The 26,343-nt window shown below is 44.2% G+C and overlaps 1 long non-coding RNA gene across 2 annotated transcripts; it reads left to right on the top strand.

The window, feature by feature from the left end:
• Window positions 1–15,541: 15,541 nt before the first annotated feature.
• Window positions 15,542–18,895, top strand: LOC107314738. 2 transcript variants are annotated; one of them, XR_001555606.2, is made up of 3 exons: window positions 15,542–15,620; window positions 15,908–16,028; window positions 16,829–18,895. It is a non-coding gene; the product is annotated as an uncharacterized LOC107314738 (long non-coding RNA). The 2 variants fall into 2 exon arrangements; XR_001555607.2 differs by having other exon boundaries at window positions 16,815–18,895.
• Window positions 18,896–26,343: the final 7,448 nt, after the last annotated feature.

Here is a 26,343-nt window from a genome sequence, read left to right as displayed (position 1 = left end):
GCTGGGTGTGATGCAGAGCTGAATCTTTGCTCTGGTTGCCCTTTGGAGAAGACTGTCCATATCCCATCATTAGAGGGGGAGTAGGCTATCACCTGAGTAGACAGGCAGCTGGAGTCACCCATGGTTTTTCCACAGCGAGTGTATAAGGTTCTGCTGTTGATATTTCTCTGCTAGTGTGGTTTGGGAAGCAACACAGAAGACAGCAGCAGTACGTCCATGTGATGGTCTTTGAATGGCAGTGTAGACTCTGCAGGAGACAAAGCCTATGCTGAAACTCTGAGGCAACTCTAACCTGCAGCTAGAGCTGGGAAAACTGCCTTTCGCAACAAGCAAGTTATTATGCACTTTTCCTTTTTCAAAATACAGATAGCAGTAGATTAGACAGAGAATTCAAATAGGCCCCAAAGATATTTAGTGTTTTCACATCACTTTCAGTGAAAGAAAAGCCATTTCTGGTAAGGCAGCTTGCCTTTCATTTTTTTTTATTTTTTATTTTATCAAATATTGGCTAGATATTATTGCATGAAATCTTCTTTCATTGTACTCCTTGTGCTTGCAAGATCAAAGCCCCTCAGAATGTAAAAGGGATCTCTACAATAATACCCATGGGATGCTCATTTTAATAAACAGTTGCTTTTAAAATAAACCAAAAAGAAGGAAGGAAAAAAGCTATCAAATCCACATCTTAATGGGTTAGGGTATTTATTTTCTCTCAGTTATTTTCAGCTCTGCAAGACAAATCTGAAAACTGCTCTTCTCATCAAGTTTGTCTCATATGGGGTTCTCAGCTATACAAGTAGAATTGGCATGGACCAGAGAAGGGTTTTAGACTGACTTTGAAGCAGAGTAGATAGCACCTGAATTATGCTGTCCCCAGTACTCTCGATGTTCAAGAGGAGCTATGCCAGGCTGAGACACACACTCAAAGGCTGTGATTGCAGCCTCAGTGGTGTCAAAATGCTCCCTCTGGCTCCCAGAAAGAAGATAGATTTGGTGTCAGGCCACTGGTGGTCCAGTACTTCTTTCTCAACTAGTCTGAAACTCTTCACCTCGTATGCCCTTAGATCTTACTTCTGCCACTGAGTCCTGCTGGAGGTGCTGAAGAAGGTGCACTCTCATGCGTCTTCAGTATCCCATGCAGTACTGCAGCCCAGTGAGTGTCAGAAAAGCAGCTCTGCTGGTCTTGGCCAGCAGTTCCCCATTTGCCAGAGCTTTCTGGGAGAACAGAGTTCAGAAAACACTCCATGTGTGGCAGCATAGCATCATCCATACCCACAGCTTGGCATTCACATTTTAGTTATGGTGAGTAGCTTGGGATGTCAGAGGGAAAGACTGCTGGAAAAAGCATTCTTGATAAATGGTCGCTTCCTAAGCAGACAGAGTGTGCCTCACTGAAAACCATAGAGAAAGCCCTTCTGCCTTGGCTAAACCGACAGCGAAGCACGCTGAGGGTCAGGCCTTCAGTGGGTGATTCATGACTCAGGGTGTCACACGGGTTAAAGATTCTCATCTGAAGGGGATTAGGAGTTTCCAAGGAAGCACAGTCCTTCAGGGCCTCCAGCATTTCCTTGAAGCTTTTGGAGTCTCATGCTTCAGACCTGCCTCATTATTCTGTCTCATCACATGAAACGTCCATCCCAGTTTTGGCAGAAGGCATGGAGGCATTTCATTCAGGTAAGATGAGCATCTCCTGTGAATATGGAGCATAGGGCTGGTTGCTTTCCTAGTGAGATTTTGCCCTGTGGGACTGCCTGGATACAGCCCTTGTCCACCTCTTTCTGAAACCTCCCCCTCTGCCCCTCCCTCCTTTTCACCAGCAAACACTTCTCTCCCAGCTAGGTGTTTTCTGATGCTTTGCATTAAGTTCACAATGTAAAATTGGAATGTACAGGGCCGGTACAAGATACAGTTACAGTTGTGTGTGCATGCCTGTGTATGTGTGCATGTCTGTGTATGTGTGTGTTTAATGCAAGGCTTTGCAAAACTATCAAGCACTCTTTAAAGTGCCATAAAATTTAATGCTCAATAGAGAAGCCTAAACAAATGAAGCTGCACTATAAAACGTTTAGTGTTTCTATTGCTTTCACTTTGAACATGAAGACTTACTGCAACATATAAGAGGGATCACTCTGTCCCTTTCCATTTTTCCATGTGCCTCTTCTATTTTTCCAGTTCACAAAGAATTTGTGGATTTTATAAGGGAGTATCTTCAGTTCCCTGTGCTCTTAGTTCCAAAAAGCCTGCATATTCTCTTTTCCCTGGGAAATACAAATCTGAGTTTAGAAAAGGAGCACTATTCTTTCATCTACACCAAAACTTGCTGTAATTCATTATTTTACTGTGTACAGTGGCTGCCAGAGTAGCCTGGTACAGCTCTTATTCTTGACCTGCTGTGTTTTTTTCTGCTTTTCTTGTGACTTCAAACAGAACTCAAAGTGTGAGCAGTGAAGATCCAAAGCATGCCCAATGATACAGGCAGTGGGGTCACTTTATACCTACCTAGTGAAAACAACCAAGAAGACCTTTTTATTTTTGTCAGTGAACTCAAACATGGCATGATTTCAGGTTTAGGCAGTTCAGTGGATCTCATGCTTTCACAGGCAATGAGGTTAGGCATCACCTGCAGCACCCTGACTGAGCAGCAATGGGCTATCTTGTGTCTTTATCCACACCCGTACTTTCATGGTGACAGTGTTCACCTTCAGTGTGAATCTTTCAATTCTCTCATGGAGGTTGGTTTGCGATGTTTGTCTTCTCAGGACAGAGGAGCAAGGCTCAGCTTGGCAGGGAAGAGTAGAACACACTTCTGAGTGGCACAGCTGTGTATCCACTAACAGGTAACAGGAACAAATAAGAGGCAGCAAAGACTGTGTGTTATCTTCATCTCTTCTGGACCAAGGCACAGTTACGACATCTGCATGCTTTCATTTTTGTCTGTGCTGTCATCCCTTTGAGAAAAGATATAGTCAGATAGATGTCTTTTTTCAAGTGAAAGGTTTCAGATTACCGCAGATATTTAATGGCTCCTCTGTTTTAGACTTCAGAGAAGCCACAGCTCGTGGTCTTTCCTATGATTTCACCTGTGTATTTGAGTCTCACCAGGAGAATGTTGCAGGCTCGTAAAGGTCACAGCCTTTCCTCCTGACTGGAACCCAGGAAACTGAGGTTTAAATCTCATACTTGGACACAAGTGGAAGGAACTTGTCTGTATTCTAGTTTGCCTTCAATCTTCCTTGGGGCTTGAACTTAGCTGCAGGTTTAGGCATAGGAAGAGGCACAAAGTTCCAACGTGCACATCTGGAATTAAGAGCTGAAAATTGGGCTCGGTGCTGATAACGCTTTATTGACAGGAGATGAAAGTCTTGATTCCAATAACTTTCCGAGCCCCAGTTCCCACTGCTTTACGAGGTGTTACACACTTTGGTACCTTTGAGAGAGAGTTTGCTTCCCCTCCTTCTCTCCCACATCTTTATTGCTTCTGTTCCACAGACTCAAGTCATTAAAGTCTGAAATGCTTCAGCCCAGGAGGGCATGGAAACCTCTTTTTCCTTAGCTCCAGTGAGGAAATGTCAGCATCCAGGTTATCTGTATGGATGGACATGAATCAGCCCAAGACCAGAAACTTCCACAGTACCAAAAAAGGTCTCACAGAGCATGAGTGGGGGTCAAAACCAAAGAGAAGGAGGGCAAGGGAAATTAAGTACTGCAAAAGACATGATCCCACTCTCATTCCTCCCTGCCACAGGTTGCTGCAATAGCAGCACAGTGGGTGCAACAAGGCTTTCATGACTGTGACCTTACCCAGCATCAGGGATCTCAGGAGGCTACAAAATTAGGGAGATACAAGGTGCTCCCTTTGTTCCTATCTTGCAAAGCCCATGTTGTGCGTATCCATTGGACTTCAGAGAGCTGAGACATTACCTGCATTCCTGTTTCCCTCAAAGATTACCTGAGTAACCATCCTCTGTGCTCTAGATGTGGCTTGAGGAGTTTCCTCCTGCTTGTCTTGGGCTACCTGGCCATTTCACTTCTTTCTCCTACTGTCTGAAAATAAGCCCTAATAAGAGTCAGCTGCGGTTAGAGACTCTGGTCTCTAAATCAGTTCTGCATTAACAGCAAAGGCTGCATGAAGGGAAAGTCAGAGGCTGCAGGCCGTTATAATTACAACTGTCAAAACACAATGTTGCTCAGATTGGGAAATATTTTACAAGGTGATTTTCTTTTGTGCAGAAAATGTGCGCTTGCTTCAAGGACAGCTTCTGAGTTTGTAAGCTTTTGTTTCTTCCTTATATTCGTTTATTTTCTGACAGATACTCTCAGTCTTTAAAATTATTTCCTGTGATTTCCTGAGTACTTTCAAATTTTCTTCAGAAAAGACAGTGCCTGAAAAAATGAAGTTTGGGTTTTTCACCCCAAAATAATATATTTTATCTGAGAAGAAAGGAGAAATGGGAATTGTAGCCAGATAGCATAACTCTTCAATTCTAAAAACCTTCAGTTATTCATCATCACATTATGCTGTATGGGTGTTGTAGGAGTTGTAGTCTTAGCCCAGTATCTCCGCTGCAGATTTGAGCAGCAGCACAAAGAACTCTCTGGCACTGCCCCATGAAGTATGGCAGTGGCACAAATGTGAAGCTTTTCATAACTGAAAAAACAGAAACATAACTGATAAAACTGAAACACTTTCTATTTTGAAAATAATTCAGATGAAATGCTAACAGTTTCAACATTAAAATCAAGCAACCAAAAAACCCCACAGACTTACAGATCTGCTGTAACTGCAGCTCTCTGAGCACACTGTCAAGACTCCTGTCCTAACTACAGGAAGCTTCCTCGGTATTTATTACAACACCAGGGTTACTGCTAGTGTTAACTAACACCTGTCACTAGTGATGAGTAAACTGGGAGCCAGAAACCTTATCTTAATCACTTGCTGCCTCTTGCCTGCCTCCCTTTCCTGGTCTGAGTCTGAGCTGAGTCCGGCTGCCTAGGAAGGAGCTGTAACTGAAGCCATGGGTTCTCCCTGGGCTTCCCCCACTGCTGAGCACCTCATCTCCTGGTCATGCTTCACCACAGCAAATCTGAAGCCCATGGGTGACTAAAAGTGACACAAACAGCCAGCTTCCTATGTGAGTTCATAAATGTGTGCCTTCCAGCAGGTTCTGGGATGCCGTTCATCTGCAGCTCTCCCTTGCATGGTCTGAAGATCCTTTTTCCTTTGACAATTATTTCTTTCTGAAAGGGAGTATCAGGCCTTCAGAAAGCTGTGCTTCCTCTCAGACCTAAGTACCACCCCACCCCTCAGCAGCTGACAGCTGCTTTTGCAGGTCCACAAAGGATTGTATCATTTGGGAAGCACTGCCACCCACACCAGGCCCTTAGGCAAGGCTTCTTAAAAGGTGCAGGGTCGCCCTTCAGCTGACAGGGTCCTGACGCCAGCTCTTTGGACTGCTTTTCCTTACGCTTTATGCAAGAGTTAGTTGGCTTTGTCTTGCAACAGATATCACAGAGAGGTACAAAATCTAAACAGGTCTTGAGAGTTCATTGGAAAGGATCCCCAGAGAGCCTGAGAATGGAGTCCTTCCCGGCCTTCACAGCTTTTATTTTAAGCTTTATAGTGAGCTTTGTGCTCTTTTCTGGACCTGTGCTGTCTCTGGTCTGCCAGCCACATGGTGCAGATGTCTGCACCCCTTCGCTGCCAGCATCCTCCCAGGCTTTATTCCGCAACCCTCATCTCCTTGTCCGAGCCTTCATGAGTTAAGGATCCCTTTGGGACAACATGATTATTTCCTTCTGCCTGCTGTATATTCCTTGGCGTCTTGTCTGGCTGTGACCATGGACAGATATCAGTGTCTGACCCAGTTCATCCAGAGGAGAGGACATCACATACAGTGTCAGCCCTTTTGTCAGGAGAAATGTAATTCTGAACTTCCCATCTCATGGAAAGTGCTATTGTTTCATTTCTGTTCAAAATGATTTCTAGTTTGAAATGAAAAAGCTGTCAACAAGGAAAACCAGAAATGAGACTGCTTGTAGGCCAGTAAGTCTTGTGTATGTATTGAGCTGAGGTCCCCAGCTCCCCATTAAGTGCTCCGGCTACAGCTCCAGCTGGGAAATACTGAATCCTCAGATGCCTTTGGAAAGAACCAAGACAGCACAGGACAAGGCCTACAAAATTGTCATTGCCAGGGTTACTCACTTGCTCTTCTGCTGTAGGAATGCAAGGGACTGCCCGTGCTGCACCTCTGCCGCCTGCTCTGCTTTGACAGACGGGAAACACCCTGAAGCAAAATTAAGAGGAGCCCTGTTTATTTTGGGACTTCAGATTAATGTCAAACATGAAGGGAGACAATTATTTCCATTGTGGAAAATGTGGCATTAGCGAGCGAGCAGTTCTCTCAGCCTCGGCTTTGTGTTTTTCTTTTCTCTAAGGAAGGTTTTCCTATTTTATTATTTTTTTTTCAAAGCACAGGCTTGAATTAAGTGGGCAGAGAAGCATTTAAATACAAATATTTGTAAACTCAGTGGTTTTCCTGAACAAAGCAGATCCAGATGACAGACAGTCTGTTGGCTGTGGTATGCCGGTGCCTGTCACATGGTGATCCCTTTGTTTGGTCCTGGGTGGGGGGACAGCCCTATGTCCATGCAGCAGAAGGGAGATAACAGTGACTTATAGGTCATCAACACCAAACTAAGCACCAAATCATCGGGCAGGTAGGTCCTTGGAGTCTAATGGGGTTGGGGACATGGAAACAGGCAGCTCCAGTGGGAGCTTTAGCTCCTGGAGGTTTGAGGAAGTGTCCATCAGGCCAATGGAGCAGGGCAGGAATTCTCCTGCATAATCTTTTTTCATCCAGCATAAAGCTTGTTGGGCAAATCCTGAACCTTCTGGAGGATGAGACAGAAGCTTAGTTAGGAAGAGTTTCTCATGCCTCAGAAAGGCCAAATTAGAGGTGCGTGCCCCAAGGACAGCCAGCAGTTATGGCTGTCTCTTGAGCCACTCAAAGCCTTTGCTCAGGGTGGTCAAAGTCATAGAACCATGGAACTGTAGGACAGCCTAGGTTGAAAGGGACCTTAAGGATCATCCATTTCCAACCCTCTGCCATGGACACAGTTGCTGCCCATCAGATCAGGCTGCCCAGGGCTGTACCCAACTTGGCCTTGAACACCTCCATGGATAGGGCATCCACAGTTCTCCAGACTGTTCAATTGGAAATTACATTTTTGTTGTTTTGTGCTGAAAAGCTCAGTGGGAACTGAAACCCATCCTGAAGAGAAACAGAAGAAAAACCTTGGAAGCACAGAAGCACACTTCTTGACCACGAGGATGAGTTCTTCCCCCAAGCGCATTAGTTTCTGTTGGCTGTACCAGTCTCATGCCCTCACTCCCCAGTGTGGTCACTGAACACTCCATCTCCAAGACAGCTCACCTCTAGAGGCTGCAGAGCTGCCAAGTGGCAGGAGGGTGCCAGGGCCGGCTGTGCTAGCTGTTATTTTTACTTCTTAATAATGCCCTGCGGCTTCTGTTACTTTCCATTGTTCGTTTCTGGGGGAAACTGCACTGCCGAGGTCTGTTCACTTGTTCTGGCTTTTTCTGCAAAGGCCTGAAATGCCTTTTTTTTTTTTCCTATTTGTTCTCAGAAATAAAACTTCTCTGTAAATGGCACGTACCAGCTTTCTACCCTCCCTGTGTTTTAACCACAAATGTCTGCCTCCTGACAGCTTCTCCCCTGCTAGCTTGGTTCTCCTGCAGTGGCTGCCTGTGCTCCCCCAGTCTGTCTGCATAGACACAGCAGGATGCAAGCTGGAAGAAACAAAATTTTCAGTAGAGAATATCCACATGGAGCGTCCTAGAAGGTCATTGGGATGGGATCCCCATCCTTGGGGAGCTGTCCTGGACCATCTCCCTCGATCTCTGTGAGACACATCCCCCATTAAACCATCCATCAAGTAACTGAAGGGCCATTGATGTATCTGATTAGCGAGGGAGCTCTGAAGAAACCCATCTGTCTTAGCATTCGAATGAGTATTTATCGCTTTCGTGGGTTTCTTTTGTCCAAAGGAATCGTTTACTCTGATGTGAAGCAATGAGAGATCTGGTCTCTTCGGGGGTTTCAGCAGGAAACTGTGAGCCTCCCTGAGCCTCATTTTAATCTCTTGTTGTCATAAATCAGAAATATCCTCAAGAAAGTCAGCAAAATGAAGCTTGTGAAAATTGATGTACAGGACTCAGGGCCTCTGATCTCCACCAGCACTGGAGATGAGCTCAGCCCCTGTGTGTTTTCTCCCTCTGTATGCGAATCTATTGGTCTCTGGAGATGCTCAGACACAGCTTTTGCTTGCTGAACACAGCATCTAGGCTTTGAAAGTGGCTCCTCACATGATTTTACTGAAGGAGAAGATAGGAAGACTTGTGAGGAAATTCTTTTCTTGTGGAAATCTCAGTCCAAACCAATAGAAACAAGAAGTTCCATTGTGTAGAAAGAATTTTGAACCTACTGTCATCCTGATAAGGGTGCTGCAATACACTTGTTACTCGCTTCACTTACAGAGATGGATATGGGGCAAATTCAGAGAAGAAACTTAAAGAGTGTTTGAGTGGCACCACAGCAGAATACTTTTAAACTGCATGTGACCATAGGAATCCCAGGAAGCACTGTTTTGTCCTTTGTTCTTCCGAAACACCAGGCACAGTCAGGAAAAGTGATTTAGTGATTTCTGCTCATTTGAAATTGTTAAAATCTGCAATCCTTTTCTGTTTCAGATAAACAGATGGATGTTGCTTAAAACCTATGCTTAAATGAAGTGCCAAGATAAGAAAATAAGAGTTTTCTGATACACAAATTTAAGAATAAATAGAATTACAGCAATCTGACTCACAATGTGTCATTTTCTGATTAGTTTCCCTTCAACAATTATTTTGTCCCAGACAGTAAGAGCACTCAGCTCACTTCTATAACATGGGGAGATGCTGAGATTTCAGGCTACACAGGAAATACCTATTAATGCAATTCTTTTTTGCTATTCCCATGCTTTCACATCAAGGTCTGGCATGAGATCAGCTTTAAGAGTGAAACACTGTCTGTCTGTCAAAGTTTTATGGTTCTTCCAGTGATGTCTGAGCACCTTATTGTTTTTATTAGAGCTCAAGAGATACACAGAGAAGTGACCTTTCTGCTTTCATAACTTGTATAAATAAAGGCTTTCGCAAACTGCTTTTGGCAGCTCTGGATGATGGAAAGCTGAGGTTCCATTTTGTGAGAAATTTTCACGTTTAAAACTGAGATGTTACTCTGAGTGGAAGTGAAAAGGCAGTCTTCATGAATTTCCCTTGGAATAAAATGCTGAAACATTTCAATTCATGGCTGTCAATGCCTCCCGTTCTGATGCTGTGGGATCTCTCAGTTTTTGCAGCATCTAAACGTGACGTTGCATGTTAAATGTGACATCTGGCATACCCAGGAATATTTTGTATAAATTGAAAATCACAGTGAAGATTAGGCGCTCAACATGCTTTTGAAAATAGTGTTATGGAGAGGATGTAATAAAAGCAAAACGGTGTACTTGGGAAATTTCTTCTCGAAAACGAGGAAATCTCACTTTTCTACAGAACAGTTTATTTTCAGCTGGGGGGCTCTCTGAAGCAGCACAAAGCTTTCCCTGCCCTGTGCTTTACCCTGCTGACACCAAAATTTGACAGCATCTACTGAAGTCCATCTTGGATGTGTATAAACTACCTGGATCAAAGCCTTCCCTCACAGCACCCTGGTGAATGCACAGGCCTTCCAGCAGAGGCAGCCTGGCTTTACCCTGCTTCACACCAGTGGTGTGAGGTGAAGCCACCTACTGCCAGGAGTGCCCTGGGTCCATGACCTCCTGCCCCAGGGGACCGGCTCATCCACGCTCCATCACACTCTGTGTAGGTCTCATCTCTTCTGAGATGGCTGTCATCAATTTGTTCCTCTGATTCCTCATTCCTTCCCCTCCCTGCTCATCGTGCACGCATCAAGAGGCTGCAATAGGCATGTTGGAGTAAGACAAATGAACAAAGACATTCCCCCTGCATTTCCCACCGGATAAATCACAGATGGGCCCAAATCAACCCCCCTGGATCCAATGTGTCATTATGTATCCGCCACTATTGCTTTTCAAGAGGAAGGATGAATATAGCTTTAAATGATTAGCTGCCTTATGCATTACCATGTCTCAGAGCAATAGGGGGTAACATGGGCAAAAAACTACACAGACAAGGAAGTACATGAGGGCTGAGCATTTGGGGCTCTCTAACAACTGTGGTTTCTTTATACAGAGCAATAAAGATGGTTTTAATGTATTGTATATGATGCAACAGATGCAGGATGCCTCTGGCAAAACTCCTCTGGTCCAAAGCTGACTGAAGACAGTTTGATGATTTGCAGGGAGCTACAGATCCCAGAAGGGGAATTGTACATACCTGTCAGCTGGTAATCAAAGTGCAAACTGGCCTTGAAAAAGCCTAATTAGTACTGACACCAACATAATTATGTGTACAAGGGAACAGTCGGCAACGGCACAGTTTGTTGCCTCTCTACTGTTATCCCCCATTCCAGTTTCATCCCCACAGAATGTTGGGGTCTGTTCAATGCATGTATCCTGCACCTTCACTGCTGCAGGTCGGACTGGATGTCTCTCCAGGCCCAGCAGGAGCAGACAGCGTTGTGTTTTCTCTCTCCTCTGCCTGCCAAACTTGACCGCAACATCTCCAAGGTCACAATGACATTGATAAATGCAGGGCAAGAGCACGCTCAAGGGATAAGAAAACACGTTCTGGTAAGACCCACAGAGCACACATGGAGAGAAAAGCAAGAGGCTGCAGGCTGTCATCTCCCAAAAACACAGCAATGCTTCAACCTCAGAAGGCTTATATCAATTAGGAATAGATTTAGGCTGAGCCTTCAAATCCTAACTGTGACATGGAGCCCCTGCCCCTTTCCCTTCTGTAGTGGGAAGTGCAGGAACAGCTTCCCTGTATAGTGACATCAGTACTCAAACCTGTTTTGCATTCCACGATGACTGTGATGCTTGCCTTCATAAATCAATTCACTCATTTGATTTAATATTCCACTTGAAGTCCCATCCATAGGTTTTCTTGGCTTATTTTACTCTGTGCTGCCTCTGCCAATTCCCAAATATAATCCAGCTACAAAAGCCTTCCTGAACTCCTGTAACTGATCCACTAAAAACAAATTCTGCATAGAAGCCTGGAGACCAAGCAGACTGCTGGGGGGAAGCAGGAGACTAACTGCATGCTGCTAACAGGGAAACTCCATGGAATTTTCTACCTGGGACTGAGATGAGCCCACATCTTGCTCATCCTGGCCCACAGCTGGACCCAAAGCCAGGTTTCTCCATGGATCTGCAACTATGTCAACCTGAGGCTTCAACTGCAGTGTCCAGATGTGCAAAGATTCCCTTAGTTCTGGGTGATGAAACTTCACCCACCTCTAGCATATGCCCCCCTATGCCCAGCCTCATTTATATGAGACTGAAAGCAGCAGGAGCTCAGCCTATCACCTCCAGCTGCATTAGAAAGAAGTGGAAGTGAATATTTTCTGCTTTTTTGTTGTTGTTGTTAAAACTGTAGAATGGCAAGCATGATGACTGCAAGTAACTTGGCTGAAGATAACAGGTCTGTCAATATAGAAACGTGTTTCAGGCTGATGAGTGTAATGTATGCCAATCTGAGGATGCCTCTATGTGTCTGAGCATGGCTGTGCCAACACATGAACTTTCAAGGACACTTAGCAGGAGCTTGGTGGGGATCCAGGACTGAGACAAGTGAAACTGGGCAGAAGCAGCAGCTGCACTCCTGGACTGAATCTGTAGGTGCAAACAACGGGATGCTCGTGGGATGAAGAATGAAGAAGGGAGTTGAGTCCTGAGCAGTAGGAGCTTCTCCAAATTCACTATTATTTGAAGACTGAATTCTAAACTATTTTTAGAAGTTTCCCTAAACAAGAAGTAAAAACATGATGGAAAGCTGAGCATGTTTTGAGAGAGGATGCAACAAGAATTTATTTTCTTTCTAAGGAAATAGGTAAATAAGTCGGGTAATCTCAATGGTCAATTGGCGAGGAGCAACCAGACTTCCACAGGCTCCTTTTGAAGATGTCCGCTTGTCTGGAAACCACAACAGCCCTTCTAGTGCCAAGAGGGCATTTCTCCAGATGCAGCTTCCAGACTAGAGACAGCATTGTCTCCAGGGCTCCCATTGTTTCACAGAAATGGCAGCTGGCCTGGGCTGAGAGTGACATGGGATCCAGGACAATGCAGTGAGGTTGGTCGCAGTATCCCATGCTGGTTTGCTTCCTCCTGCTCCTGCAATTCAAAGTCCCCAGCAGTCCTCCTGTCAGCGAGGCATTGCTGCCAGCCACAGGACACAGCCCCATGTGTAAATGGTCCTACAGCATGGTGGTGACACCCACAGTGGCCTGGGAACCCTCCTCACAGAGGACTTTCTTCTTGAAAGGAAGCATGTCTAACAAGTCTGGAAATTACAACTGTCAGATGTCATCTCTGAAGCCACTAAGGGTAAGCACAGTCTTAGTGCATTTAACTTCTTTCCTCTCTGAGACTAAGACCAACAGCAAATAGTAGTTTAGATTTCAGTCTTCAAATAATAGTGAATTTGGAGGAGTTCCTACTGTATAGAACACAGTTCCTTTCTCCACTCTTCATTCCCCATGAACATCCATCGATTGTGTCTATAGACAAAATCACTAAAGTCACTAATGGCTAGGACTGAGTTCTGAACTGTTGAAGGCAGTAGTTCATGATGCATTTACTGGTGCTCTGTGGAGGCTGTGTTGGTCACTCCCTCAGCCAGACTTCTTAGGATGGATATTAGGAAAAACTTCTCCAAAACAGAGGTCAGACAATGGAACAGGGTGCCCAGGGAGGCTGTGGGGTCATTGTCTCTGGAAGTGCTCAAAAAACATGTAAATCTGGTACATAAGAACACTGGTCGGCAATATTGGTGGTAGATGGGTGGTTGGACTAGGTGATCTTAGAGGCCTTTTCCAACATTTACAATTCTATAATTGTATGAGTCTAATTTGTTCTACATTACATCCTGCACAAAAAACAGTTCTAAAAAGGGTAAATCTTATCCTTGTATTGGTTTGTCAAGTGAAGGACTGGAAGAAAGAGACAGAGAAGGAAGATGTACAGCGAGGAATGGAAAGAAGCATGAGGTGCTATATTGAGATCTGATGCAAACAAGGGAAATGCCTGTACACTTCTGAATTAGACAAATCTTGCTAAATTTACTGGAATGCAGAAAAAAAAGTTGCATCCGTTGCTGAGTCTTGCCAACTGTAACCTTGCCAGTGCCATTTTTAGACTAGAGGCAGGAAGTTACAGATAGACTCCCTTTCTTTCTCTTTTCTCCAAGTCAGATTTCAGAAAAAAATATATATATGTGGCTTTTGGTAGTGGAGATTAATTTTCTACACTTATAAGGTACACGTAAATCAGTTGAACAAACACTGAAGCTTGATCCAGAAGGATGTGGTCTCATGGTGGTTCTTCATCCAAACCACTTGTGGACATATGTGGCTCAACTGCCAGCATTTGCACAACCTTTGGTGGACAGTGAAAGGGAACCGTGGTGAACAAGGCTTGTGATCTCTTTGCTTTCTGTTCATAGAGGCAACCCATGCATTCCTGACATGGCTGAGGCTGAATCTAAAGTGGCCATGCCATGCATGGGGGAGAGCCTGAGGACACGGGATTTCAGCTTCCCATCCTTACCCTAGAGGCATCCCTCGAAGACCAGTCTAGCAACAGTCACTGGCTTCAGGAAGCACACTCATTTCTGTCTCCCTTCTTTGATTTTCTCCCTATTTCTATTTCTCTCCTGCTTCAGGACCCTTCCTCCTACATCTGACTGCTCTTGTGTTACAGCTAAGGAAGAACTGGGAGGGTTGATTATTTATTTATTTATTGTCCAGAATCAATCCAGCCCAGCAGCTGATACTGAGGTAATTTGAGGGGAAACAGGGCATAATGTGTCCCTTCAACCTTCAGCTAACCATAGACCAGAACTGGACAGCCATTCAAACAGCAGAAATCCAAATCATCACCCAAAGCTGAGTTTAGAACAGTTTAGGAACATCTTTATTTTCCTGCAGAAGAGTTTACAGATTCATCTGAACATTTCCCCACCCAAACACACCTACTAGCTGAGCACAGCTGAGCATGGCTCTCTGGTGCTGTGTTCCTGCCTGGAAACTTTTGGGTTCATAGACTCAGACATCTCTCTCTGCCAGTGTGAGGAGCAGATTTACACATGCAGCAGAGGGACTGGGCTCCCCACTTATCACACAGCAGGGTCCTGACTCGTGCAGCTTCTCAACATTGCTGATTTTGCCAACATAGCAGTCCTGTTTGCTAGAATGCTTGTGAAAAGCCAGAATGAAAGGAGGCAGACAAATCCAAATGGAAATTGCTAGTGCTTTCAGGCATAGCATGGGCCTTCCCAACCCCCATACCACCCCCAGCCATAGAGCTATGCCCAGGACAAAGGGCAGGAATGAATTGCAGCTGTCAAACCCAACCTGAATGTAAGACTCACATATCCACTAGTGAACCCTCATGGCCACAGGGCTGGAGCCATGGCAGAGAGATCCCAGCTGCACTCACAGACTTCTGGTGAAGACCAGCCTTTGGAGGGCAGAGCAGGCATTTCTGCATCTCCTCAGTTCAGCTCCTGCTCCTGTTGAGTGGGGCCTTTATCCCACGACACCACACTGAAGGGAAGGTATGCTGCTAAAAAGAGGGGTGGTAACTGAAGGCTTGAACAAGACAACCCAGGAAATACAGGGCAAGGAACTGAAGCCAAAGCAGCACTCTGAGCCCTGAGCTACCCTGCCTCTGGGGTGTGTGGCATCACAGAGGACTGCTGCACTGCTTGATTTCAGAAGAGAGACAGCATCTCAGCCCAGGGCTTAGCTGAGAACAAAGCCAAGCTATCTCTGAGGTTCAGTGAGTGCTGGTAACTCTTTCACAACCCTACCCTCCTGTGCTATTTGCTCATTTGTTTTCTTGTTTAATTTTTTGGTACCTCAGGAATAGTGGGTTCCATCTGGGTTAGGAAACAACATCACCAGAATATCCTGAGAAAAGGCTGTGAGTTATTTCTAGCCCAAGCAGAAGCTGGAAGTATCTGACATCTCCCAGTGCCCGGAAAGCTTGTTCTCATGAGAACTGAGCTCCACACCGCACACTCAGGAAGGCCAGAGCTCAGGGATGTGGAGAAAAATCATAGAACCACAAAATCACCAAGGTTGGAAAAGACCTTTAAGATCATCTGGACCAGCTGTCCACCTTCCACCAGTATTGCCCAGTATATGGGAACTGTTGACTCATGGCTTGAACCACTGATTGAACACCTGGAGACAAGACCAGGTCAGCCTTGGGAGCACAGGTGAAAGCAATTGACCTGTGTGACCAGAAGGGGTGAAGCCAGGCTGCACTTAGACCTCACTTAAGGGCTGACTGCTACTGCAGGAGGTTCTTTTGTTGGAGATTCCTCCTTTGTGGAGTTTTTACTGTTAAGCCTGGAACTTGGTAGATGGGTTAGCACTTCTATCTTTTGTGACATCTTCCTATCATGCTGGTCCTTTTGCTACTAATTTTTTATAGCATCTTCCCACTGCACTGGGCTCTCTGATGTTACACCCACTAACCATGTCCCTAAGTACTGTATCTACATGCTTTTAACACCTCTAGTGACAATGACTCCATGATGGCCATCTGGGTGGCACGTTCCAACACATTACCCCTTTTTTTTGAGAAATTTTTCCCAGTAGCCAATCTGAACCTCCCTTAGTGAAACTTAAGGGCATTTTCTCTTCTCCTATAGCTATTACCTGGGAGAAGCAACCAACCCCTGCTCTGCCACTACCTCCTTTCAAGTATTTGTAGAGAGCAATAAGGTCTCCCACGAGCCTCCTCTTCTGCAGACAATCCCTCAGATGCTCCTGGTAAGCCTCCGATGGCCAGACACAGTGGGATGGGCCATGTGGGTTTTCTGAGATCACCCCACCTGGGGCACCTGAAGATGGCATCAACTGCCCACAGCTCTTGTGAGCATGGCTCCAAGGCTTGGCGTTGGCTCTTGAGCGCCTGCTCCTTCTGGGAGCCTCACTCACTCCTCCTGCTCCCTTGCACAGACATTGTTCTTGGGATAGTTATTTCCCTTGAGAAAACACACACAGATGGTGTGTTGTCTTCCACAATCAAGGGGCTCAGGTGGGTAATGGAGAGAGGCAGAACTTGGCATGTACTTGTTTGCCTTAGTGCAATTTTCCCATAATTGCACTTCCTAACCTTTCAGCATCTGCTAAAGATCAGCTCATGACACAGCAAAATCAGCCTTACAAGTTTCTGGACATTGCACCAGGTTAGGAATCAGGAATTCCTCTTTTGGGTTAAATCCTTTTGGAAAGGTGTGGAGAACCGCCTCCATTTTGTGCACGGTCAGTCCTGGCTGATCTGTAAAGCCCAGAAGGAAAGCAAAACTCATCAAGTGTGTTTAGCTCAACCCTCTGATGTTGGTGTTTTGGAGGGTTTTTTTAACCTATTTTTATAAAGGTACAGGCAACTCTGGCGCAAGTTCTTTGCCTAGATCTTGTGGTGAATGCACTGAAGATTGAACAAATGGGACAAGTGCAAATGGTGGGATAGCAAATGATTCAGAAGTGCAAAGACAGCAGAGGTTATGCAGATGTTTTACAGTGACAAACAGCTCTCTCTCCTTGCAACTTCAGTTTCTTTCCTTTAGATGTTACCAGACAGCAGCCGTGAAACAGGAAAACAGTGAAGAGCAGAAATAGAGGGCTGAGATGATGGACACGTCACAGGGAGAGGGCAGGACTCAGCAGCGGCTCCTTGGGCTCTGGGGCTGACAAAGAGCAGTCCCTGCCTGTAGGAGCCCGCAGTCCCCCATGATTGGAAACAGGAAACGAACCTCGGAGCTTTGTGAGGAAATACCTTCTGCCCAGGCAATCTAGGAGACAGCTTGAGATCATGCTCTGGAATTTGTCAGGGGCTGCAGGTTTTGTACTGGAACAACAATCTACTCTCATATCTTCCCCAGTATATTTAAGACTTCTTCAAACTAAAACATTATAGTGAGCCGTGGGAAGAAAAAATATGCTGAAATTAAACTTGGTTCTAAACAAATGGAAGACCATGGTTTACTTTTCTGGAAAATCCCAGGGTTAGCAATCCTTTTACATGTGCACACCCTGATATTTGCCATTCAGCCAGGAAGCTTTGTAGTCTTTCAAAAGTCCTGCAGAATTTTGTTCCTTATTAACCTCTCTTTTTTTGCCCCTGCACGTGTTCAGGGGGTAGTGCTCACTCTTGTTTTTGGATTGCAACATAGGTTGCTCCAAAAGTTATGCTCCTTATTTATTTCCACAGAAATGGACAATAACACTACTTCAGCACAGCAGAGGCCCTGACAAAACAATACCTTTCTGTGGCATAGGAGCTGCACTGAGTTGCCAAGAGAGAGGTACAGCTTCACCATCCAGACAGAGCAAAATAAACTTACAGAAAAGCTCTGAAAAGGATGGAATGCTTTGTTTTCTTTACAGTCTCAGCATAGAATGAGTTTTGCTTATTTGTATTTGGTCTTTTTTTGCTTTGATTTCATTAGATACTACAGCTAAATGCACCTTTGAGTCATACCTCAGATGCTCTGATGCCAGAGGGCTCTCAGGCTGAGGATTACACATGCACATGCTCACAAAAAAGGGAGAGTGCAACTCACTGTGGCTTTTTCATGCGGAGTAAAAGCTGACTAAAAGTAACTTCTGTCTTAACAACAGAGAGCTCTTGTGCATTCTGAATTGCATGAAGTCACTGGAGCTAAATCTCTTTCCACTTGAGTTATACACTAGACCTGCAAAGCAATAGCCAAACCACTACTTTGTCCAAATATCTTTCCCATCCGAGGTGTAGCATGAAACAATCTTCACAGAGCTGCCTGCACTAATACCAAGCATCTGGGTATGGCTAAAGAACGATGCAGAAATCCGTTCCGAATCCTAGTGGTGTGGGACTGCTGGGAGGGAGTTAACTCCTCTCCTGCAGGGGGTGAACCCTGGATCTGCTGTGGTTTGGCAAAGCTGCCACACCTGGAGCCTACTCCTAGCCCCAGGCATGGTGCCAAGGGGAGCAACAGAGGAGAAAAGCAGACTGTGTGCAGTTCTTACCAGTACCAGCCCATCGGCAGTGCTGCTTCAACAGCCAGGTTCAGCCTGTCCCTGTACATACATTTTGCATAGTGATAGCTAACCGCAGCCACTTACTGACCCCAGCTGGCAGGGATCCTGCCTGCTGTTGCACTCATGTTAGCAACTGATGTGTGGGCCAGTTGAGTGCTGCTGCAACAGGAGGAGCTGAAAGCATCCAAAGAGGTCTAAAAGGAAAGTGGAGGCAAAAGCTCCAGGAGCACACCTATCTGCTTCTGAGGGGATGGGATTTTATCTCTTAAAACATAGGTCCATGAAGAAAAGAGCTTTCTGTAGGGTAGGCTGATTGTGTCAAGAGATGTAAAATGAAAAATGGGGGACGGAACAAGCCATGATGATGTGACTGCACTGCAATCCAGAGAGTGATGCAAGGGCAGCTGTTGAGCTCACCTCAGCATCTCCTGGTGGGATAAAAATGTTATTTGATCCTCTTTTCCTGTCTTTTGAGTCTTCCTCCATTGGAAAACAGAAGTCTTTGAACACCCGCACGGATTGATCCAGGCTTCCATGCCCACCAGCCTGATGAGGCAGGTAGAAGATGCACTGATCTGATTGCCACTGCCAGTAATTAGCAGATTCCTTGACAACCATACGTTGCTAAATACGAGGATCAGGAGAACAGTACTGCTTGTTCCTCTATGCACCATCACATGCTCTGTATTCCAGATCAGTACATTCTGCTGCCTACTTTAAAACTACCAAACTAGAAATCAGGTCCAGGTTTCAGATAAAAGCAGCAGACAGTCTTTATTTCTATAGGACAGGTTTTTAGAAGTTTCCTCCTTGGAAAAGGGTCTCTGTTTCATTTCAGGGTGGTTGGGTTTTTCTCTGGTTATGCATGTGTGCATGAGAGAAAAAATGAAGTAGGCTTAAGTACTTCTTGTATTTGCAAAGCTAACAATTACTTCTTGTAGTAACAGGTGTTAGTTTTGGTTTTGTTTGAACAAAACCAAGAAATCAGAAGGTTTGGACATGGAGGGATAATATACATTTTCCTATTTGGATGTCAGTTCTGTACATTCTTTTGGCTCTGAAAGCTCCTCCATCTGTATTTTTCCCCAAAGAGCAAATAAAGAGACACAAGGGAGGCAAAAACAAACAAACAAAAAGGAAAGGTAGAATGGAATGAAAAATAGGAAAGTGAAAAAGTACGTAGAGACATAGTAACATTAAGGTTGAAAAAGACCACTGAGATCACTTAGTCCAAACAGAGCCAGACCCCACCATGCCAACCAACCCGTGGCCCTCAGTGCCACATCTACACGATTCTGGAACCTCCAGGGATGGTGTTCCACTCCCTCCCTGGACAATCTGCTCCAGTGCTTCACCATACTTCCTGAGAAGAAATGTTTCCTAATAATCAACAGGAAATAAAACAAAACAAAATTTGTTTCTTTTCAAACCTGCAGAACAAGCATGACTTCAAAATTTCCTGTTTCTTGATGTACATTTGTGATGACTGCAAGGTGTCTTGCCACTGTGCCTTCGTTAGAGCTCAGTTTTCTCAGAGAAAGGGAGACGAAACCCAGCAAGGCCCCATTCCTCGGCAGCATCCAGCCTTACATGCACTGAGCTGTGTGTTGCAGTAATGGAGACACATCTGGGCATCTTCCCCTGCAGCCTTCCTTGCCTTGCGAACATCAGCCCCTAATGTGTAGACTGGATCACAACCATCCCAACCCAACCACAAGCACTGGGATGGGGTGAACCTCCTAGCAGAAGCTCCTGCTACACAGGGTGGTTATGGAGAAACCCTGTTAGCACTGCTAGATTGGCAAGACTTCAGAGAGATGGCAATCTTGTGTGTAGGCTCACTGTGCTGGTAGGGGGTTGAACTGCGGTCTGCTGTTTGAGGATGATTTTTGAGTCAAACACATGTATGTACGCATGTGTGCTGACACTGGTTCCCAAGAGAGGTGGGAAACAGACAGCATTTGCATGTCACCCCAAGTCTGAGCCTGGTAAGAGCGTACCAGAGCAGAAGAGCCTTTCATTTTGGAGAGAGTCCAGTCAGATCTGCCTCTGCATGATTTATTTTTATAGGCAGAAGGCCATCATTTTGAGCCATCCCACAGGCACAAGTGCCAGCACTTGCCCAGGACCATGGGAAGGTGGGCTGTGGCTTCAGTCCAGTAGCCCCAAGCCCCTCAGCAGGCTGATTTGCTCTATGTCAGACAAATCCTTGCACCAGCCAAGAGTCACCTGGAAGCAATCTCTCATAAAACCAGTTCCGTAAAAGCTACAGCTACTCACTTTGATAGTTCCCAAATTGCTTTTCTCTCTATATTTATTTTTCATAGGACCAGTAAACAGTAAATCGGTCTCCAGCAATCTGTTGGAAGGAGCTGAGCAGCACTCAGGAGTGTTATCCTGTTCCAGAAGATCTGCTATCTGCTACTGAGCTTGAGCAGGGGACTGCTGAGCTGCCATTCCCTATCTCTCTACAAGATTGGCAAGGACAGCTTTTCTCACAGAGCACAAGAGCCAGAGTTTGTGTGCACGCAGACCTGAAGGAGGCACACATTGCCCAAACACCTCTCTCTTGGACAGGAGTACAGGAACACTCTCTATCCTGGGCTTTTTCCATCCTCTCTTAGGTTGGGTTTTTTTGATTTGTTTCTTTGGCCACTGAAAACTTACTATAAATATCAGGTACTGAGAGCCATTGTGTACTAATATCTCCTAACTGCCCTTTCTAGCTGCTTAGGGCAGCAAATGATGTGAAAATTACGTACCCTGGGCCTTAGTAGCTATTCAGGGTTCTGGCCACATGTCACTTGTTATTCTTGACTTATGCATACATTCTTCTTATTTATTTTTTTGTAAACATTTGTGTATAATTATTCACTCCAGAGTTTCCAGCAATTTTCCCTGGCTTGCAGATGTGGCAAAGCTTGTTCCCTGCTTCCAGGAAAGAAAGGGTTTTTTGACTACTGCAAAATGGGATCCTGAGAGATTTCAATCTGCTGCTTCCATGTTAGCTCTTGTGATACTTCGTTACCCATGGAAAGAGACAATTAGCTTTTAAAATATAAAACAGAAATAGTCCCAAGCCACAGATTTCACATCCAAATCCAAATCTGGGGCAGTTCAGATTTGGCCTGACATTTTGGGTTTGGGCCCAGGCCTGACTCTCCTTATGAAGCAGTCTGACATTTCCAGTTCTGGGAAGCTCTGCTCCCTGGTGCTGAGCTGGTCCCAACATCCGGCCCTGCACTGCTGAACGCTCTCCAGCTGATGTGGGTTTTTCAGAAGCCTCTGTCTGTCATTGCTGCAGCTCGTTTGACTGCTGCAAGGGTGGGCGCACAACTTCCTCAATGCTGTTGTGGCATTTTGGTTCCTGCAAGTGCCAGAATGTAGAATAATTGTAATCTCTGCAGTTAGGTGTTGTACATGTGGAAATGCAAGAAAGAGATTCTAGAGAATTCAGGACAAATCTTTCTGTCATCTGTCTGTAATGCAGACTGCACAGCCAACCTTACACGTTCAGAGTACTGGACGCAGAAGAAGGATGTTGGTGTTCAAAGATCCAACCTCAAATAAACATTTAGTATATGGCATTCAGCTTGTTGTTCAGCATCCATATATCTTGGACAACCAACTGGTGTACTATGTATTGGCCACCTGTCCAGAGCAGGTGATGTCTCCATCTGTGTTAGTACAGTACAGTGCTGATTTTCACAACTTGAACACATTCTTGATATCAGTGAAATTAGCTTTTTGCTAGAAATAATGACCTGAGCTATGTGTTGCATTTGGATCAACAGAAGTGTGTTTTTATGGAGAACACTGGGCCTGTTCTTCCCATCACTGAATGTACCAATGTTTGTTTTGTAGAGTGCATTTTAAGTATGAATTTTTGTTTTTTCCCAAAAAAAGTCTCTTCTTCAGGAATTTTGTAAGCAAATCTGCAGCAAAAATGCTGTCACAACTTGAACTGGTTATTGAGCACCTGGTGGAAGGCAGGGCCAACCCAGGGGAGCTCAGGTGTATGCAATGCACCTGAATGACTGAAAGGGATGGAGCCAGGATCCACCTCTTCCCAGACCTCATTTAAGTGTTGGCAGGGGAAACAAGAGTATTTTGCTGGAGATCCCTGTGTATCTGTGGCCTTCTGAAGGTAAGCAGCTTCTTTCTTTTATTTCTGTGCTCCTGGTTTTTGCATTTGTGCATGTACTCATTTGCTGTAGCGTAGGGCCTTGCTGTTCCACTGTTATTGCTGTGCTTTCCATTGCATTCCAAGGCCATTAGTAGAGTTGGATACTAATTCTTAAGGGCTGAGTTTGACTCGTAATTTTTGTTTGGTCAAATTATAACATACAGTCATGGTATCTGTGGAGTTTAATTATTTGCTTTACAGATAATTTCAGATGGGTACACCATCACACTCAGTATAAAACTCATAATTTATCAAGAGTGAGGTGTTAAAAGGAGCTCCTGTAAAGCCAAGTTCACTGAACTCAGAGTGTAACAATCAAAGCAAGACATCTCTTTAGTGTTTGAGTCTTCTCTTTAAGACTATTACCCAAGAACTACATTACATTGCAAAGTATTTGTCTTTGTAATCTTACTGAGAGATTTTTTTGTTTTGTTTTGTTTTTTTGGTCTGATTTACATACCACTCATAGGCTCTGAAGTGTGTTTAGAGATTACAGAAGGATCCCTGTAAGTATTTAGACTGATTTCATAGAAGCATAGAATCACAAGGTTGAAAAGGACCTACAAGATCATCTAGTCCAACCATCTTCCCATTACCATTGTTACCACAAACCACTAAACCATATTTTGTAGCTCCTCATCAAGATGCCTCTTGAACACTGCCAGGGATGGTGAATCCACCACCTCCCTGGGCAGGCTATTCCAATTTTTTTGCTTTTTTTTTAGTCCTGACATCAACATTTAGAACGTCTCTTTAAGAGAAAATGCCTTACAACAATGACAATCCAATGATCTTGAAATAATTAATCTTGCTTTACATCAGGCTCCAAATTAGTTCATAGTGCCTGAAAGCATTCATTAAACACAGCTTACAGATAAAGTAGACATGTAATGCAGTTCTTTATAAAGATATGCTTTTATAGGCAAAGTGATGAAAAGCCTCAAGAGATTATGAGATAATCCAAAGGGAAGTGCTTGAAAGACTGTTTCTTGGGATACAGAGAACTAGTCTGGAAAAACTCCATGGAGACAAGACTCTGGGGATCAACCCTCCCTCAGCTCCTGGGAGGATCAAACTAGCTTTTTCCATCTGTGTTTTCTTCCATGAAACATAACCCCTCTGGCTCCAGCACAAGGAGCACCAAGAAACAGGAGGAGAGGGGAGGTGTCACCTGTACTCAATTCCAGTTGTTTCATCTGTTCCTCACAGCCCACTTGCAAGGTGACACAAATGAGTTAATTTCAACGATATACTGAAGCTAATTGAAAACAGCTCTAGGGCCCTGTAAAGCATTAAGTTAGACTGCAAGTGATAATTGCTCACCTGCTGCATGGGCCTATAAGAGGCAATGCATTAACTAGCACATGGGGTTTTATCACTTCCCTAGGACAGCAGGGGCTGGACTCTTTCCAGCACCCATAGCACTGAAAGCAAGATGCTGAATTAAGCCTGTGGTTTATGGGCGCTCAGGCAGGGAGAGTTGGTGATATGGGGCCAGATCCCAGCTTTCATTATGTGCTCTCCTGGGTCAAAAGAGATTTATTTTCCCTAGCATGACTGTGGTATCAGGTTAGCATAAATAGCTTTCATTTGTTTTGAAGTTTTGGAAGAGTGGTTTCGCACACTGTTGCAGAGTTCAGACCCATGATAGTGAGAGGAGCCTAAATAGTTCCTAATGATCTGAATCTCTCTATTGTAGGGGCTTGAAGATGCAGAAGTATCAGGAAGTGTCTGCTTTTCTGCTATAAATCTTGACTACTCTTATTTTCTAGCTATTCACAGTTGTCTTCTGTCTCCTCTATTCCTTTTTCTCTTCTTCATTAGAAAAGCCAAGTGCATCTCAGAAGACACAAGCAGCTATTCACCTCAGAATGGGAGGTTAGTTTGTTGTGTTACCCTGTTTTGATAGACTGAAATGAGACTTCAGCAAAGAAAGCCTCTGTTTACTTAATTTGAGATGCTGAGGAGTTATGTTCCTTCTGTAAACTTAGTGAGAGCAGAACTGCTTATTTCCAAAGCCTGGTATAGTAGCTTTTCACATCACAGAATGATCAAATATATTTGAAAACTACAGAGAAATTTCACAATAAGCTGAAAAATGACAAATAATATAGACTTTTTACGTATATCCATCGGGAGGTATTCTGGTATTGTAATTTATTGTTGTTGTTGTTCATGAGTATCCTGATGCAAGAAGAAATGGGAGTTTAATATGCTGTGCAACCTGTGTATTTCTGAGACTGATGTGAGGATCTTGGGATAGCTCCTGTAAAGTTTTAAGCCTCATGTGTACTCAGGGCTGTCAGAGGCTTTAAGAGTTTGCTGTGGCCTGGGATCTGAGGTCAGTCAAGTGACCCAACCATGATGCTTGATGTCCATATGTCAGTATTAACTTTTGTCTTTCACTGAGCAGACAAATGGGTGGCTCAGGTATGAGATAGGTACCACTATTCAGATGATACCACTAAGCCTTGATGATTCCAAGTACTTCCTGAAGTCATATTAATTCCCTTAGCTATTTTAATTATTCTTTTAATTAAAAATAATTTTTCAGAACTAAATATGTAGGTACTAAAAAAAAAAAAAACAAAAAACAACAAAAAAACAACAACAACAACAACAACCAAACACCTTAAGCAAGGCTGACCTTTGTCCTGAAGTAGCAGAAAAGCTGTAAATATGCAGGTAGAAATAGATGGGATAGAGGAATGTTGAATTACTAAGTAATGACCAGTACAAATGGTAGTACAACTGGTGAGGGATGTGTATTCTGGAGAAGGATATGTGTGCTCTAATAGCACTAATAGTCCTAATCTCTACAGGTGAAGTTATATCTTACATCAAGGTCTATCTTAAGTTCTGTGTGTGATTTAAAGCAGGATGCAGTTAAGCAGATCTGAGATGAACAGAGACTTAGATGATGTGAGCAGTAACATCTACTGCTGTGTCCTCTTTGAATAGAGGTAAGTGGTATGACTCTTCAGAATGATGAAGTAGCTACACTTTTTCAAATCAATGAAGATGATGCTAGGAAAGAATTTTAACATCTACTTTTGATAAACTGTCAAAAACACCAGGAAACCAGCATTTTTCCATGAGGTTCTTACCACAACTATTTCTGATCCTGGTCTCAAAACGTAAAGTCAAAACCAGGCCAACTTCCTTCCAGCCTCTTTCAATGGTGTCTTGATGCTCTGGGACTGAGCCAAAATTCAGGAGCTCAGAGGCCAGCAGAAATGTAATGCTGAGTATATGCCAGAGGCTTGAAGCAATATTAGATTAGTTTGAGCACTAGGCAAGGGGAAAAAGTTCTGAGCTGTTCTGTCAAAGTGAGATGGAGCATCTTTTTCTCTGGGATATGTCACGTCTTGACAGTCCTTCAATTAATGGTATGTTCCCATTGGGGAGTCACCACAGGAATGTGGCTTTTGGGGTAAAAAAACATATCAGTTTCTAGCTGTTGGGAGCCGAGAAGGTGCTCTTGTCTGTGCAGACTAATGCAAAGTGGAGACTGAGTCTTAATGAAGTTGTTCAAGAGTTTCCTAATGATAATATTGCTCTTAAGAGAACAACGAATGTCCTATGTTTATTCACAATGAGGAAACACTTTATGACTTGCACACTTCTTGGGAATGACGAGTTTTTCAAATGGTCTGACTGTCAGATGCCTGATTTTGATGGATGATGCTAAGCATGGACATAATCACCATCTTGGTCACAAAACCAGCCAGTAAGATATGGTAAGATTTTCCAAATGTTTCTCCAACAATAAAAGGAAATGTAAAGTTAATCAAATTGTCATGAGAGATCAGAGCCTAGCAAGGAGGGACTAAGACTGACATTTGAAGTAGAAGCACTAATAAAACAGACGGCTGC

This window comes from Coturnix japonica, chromosome 5, assembly GCF_001577835.2.
Source record: "Coturnix japonica isolate 7356 chromosome 5, Coturnix japonica 2.1, whole genome shotgun sequence".
NCBI classification, from domain to species: Eukaryota; Metazoa; Chordata; class Aves; order Galliformes; family Phasianidae; genus Coturnix; species Coturnix japonica.
Note: the sequence above shows the minus strand (reverse complement) of the source record. Positions and strands in the feature narration are given on the sequence as shown.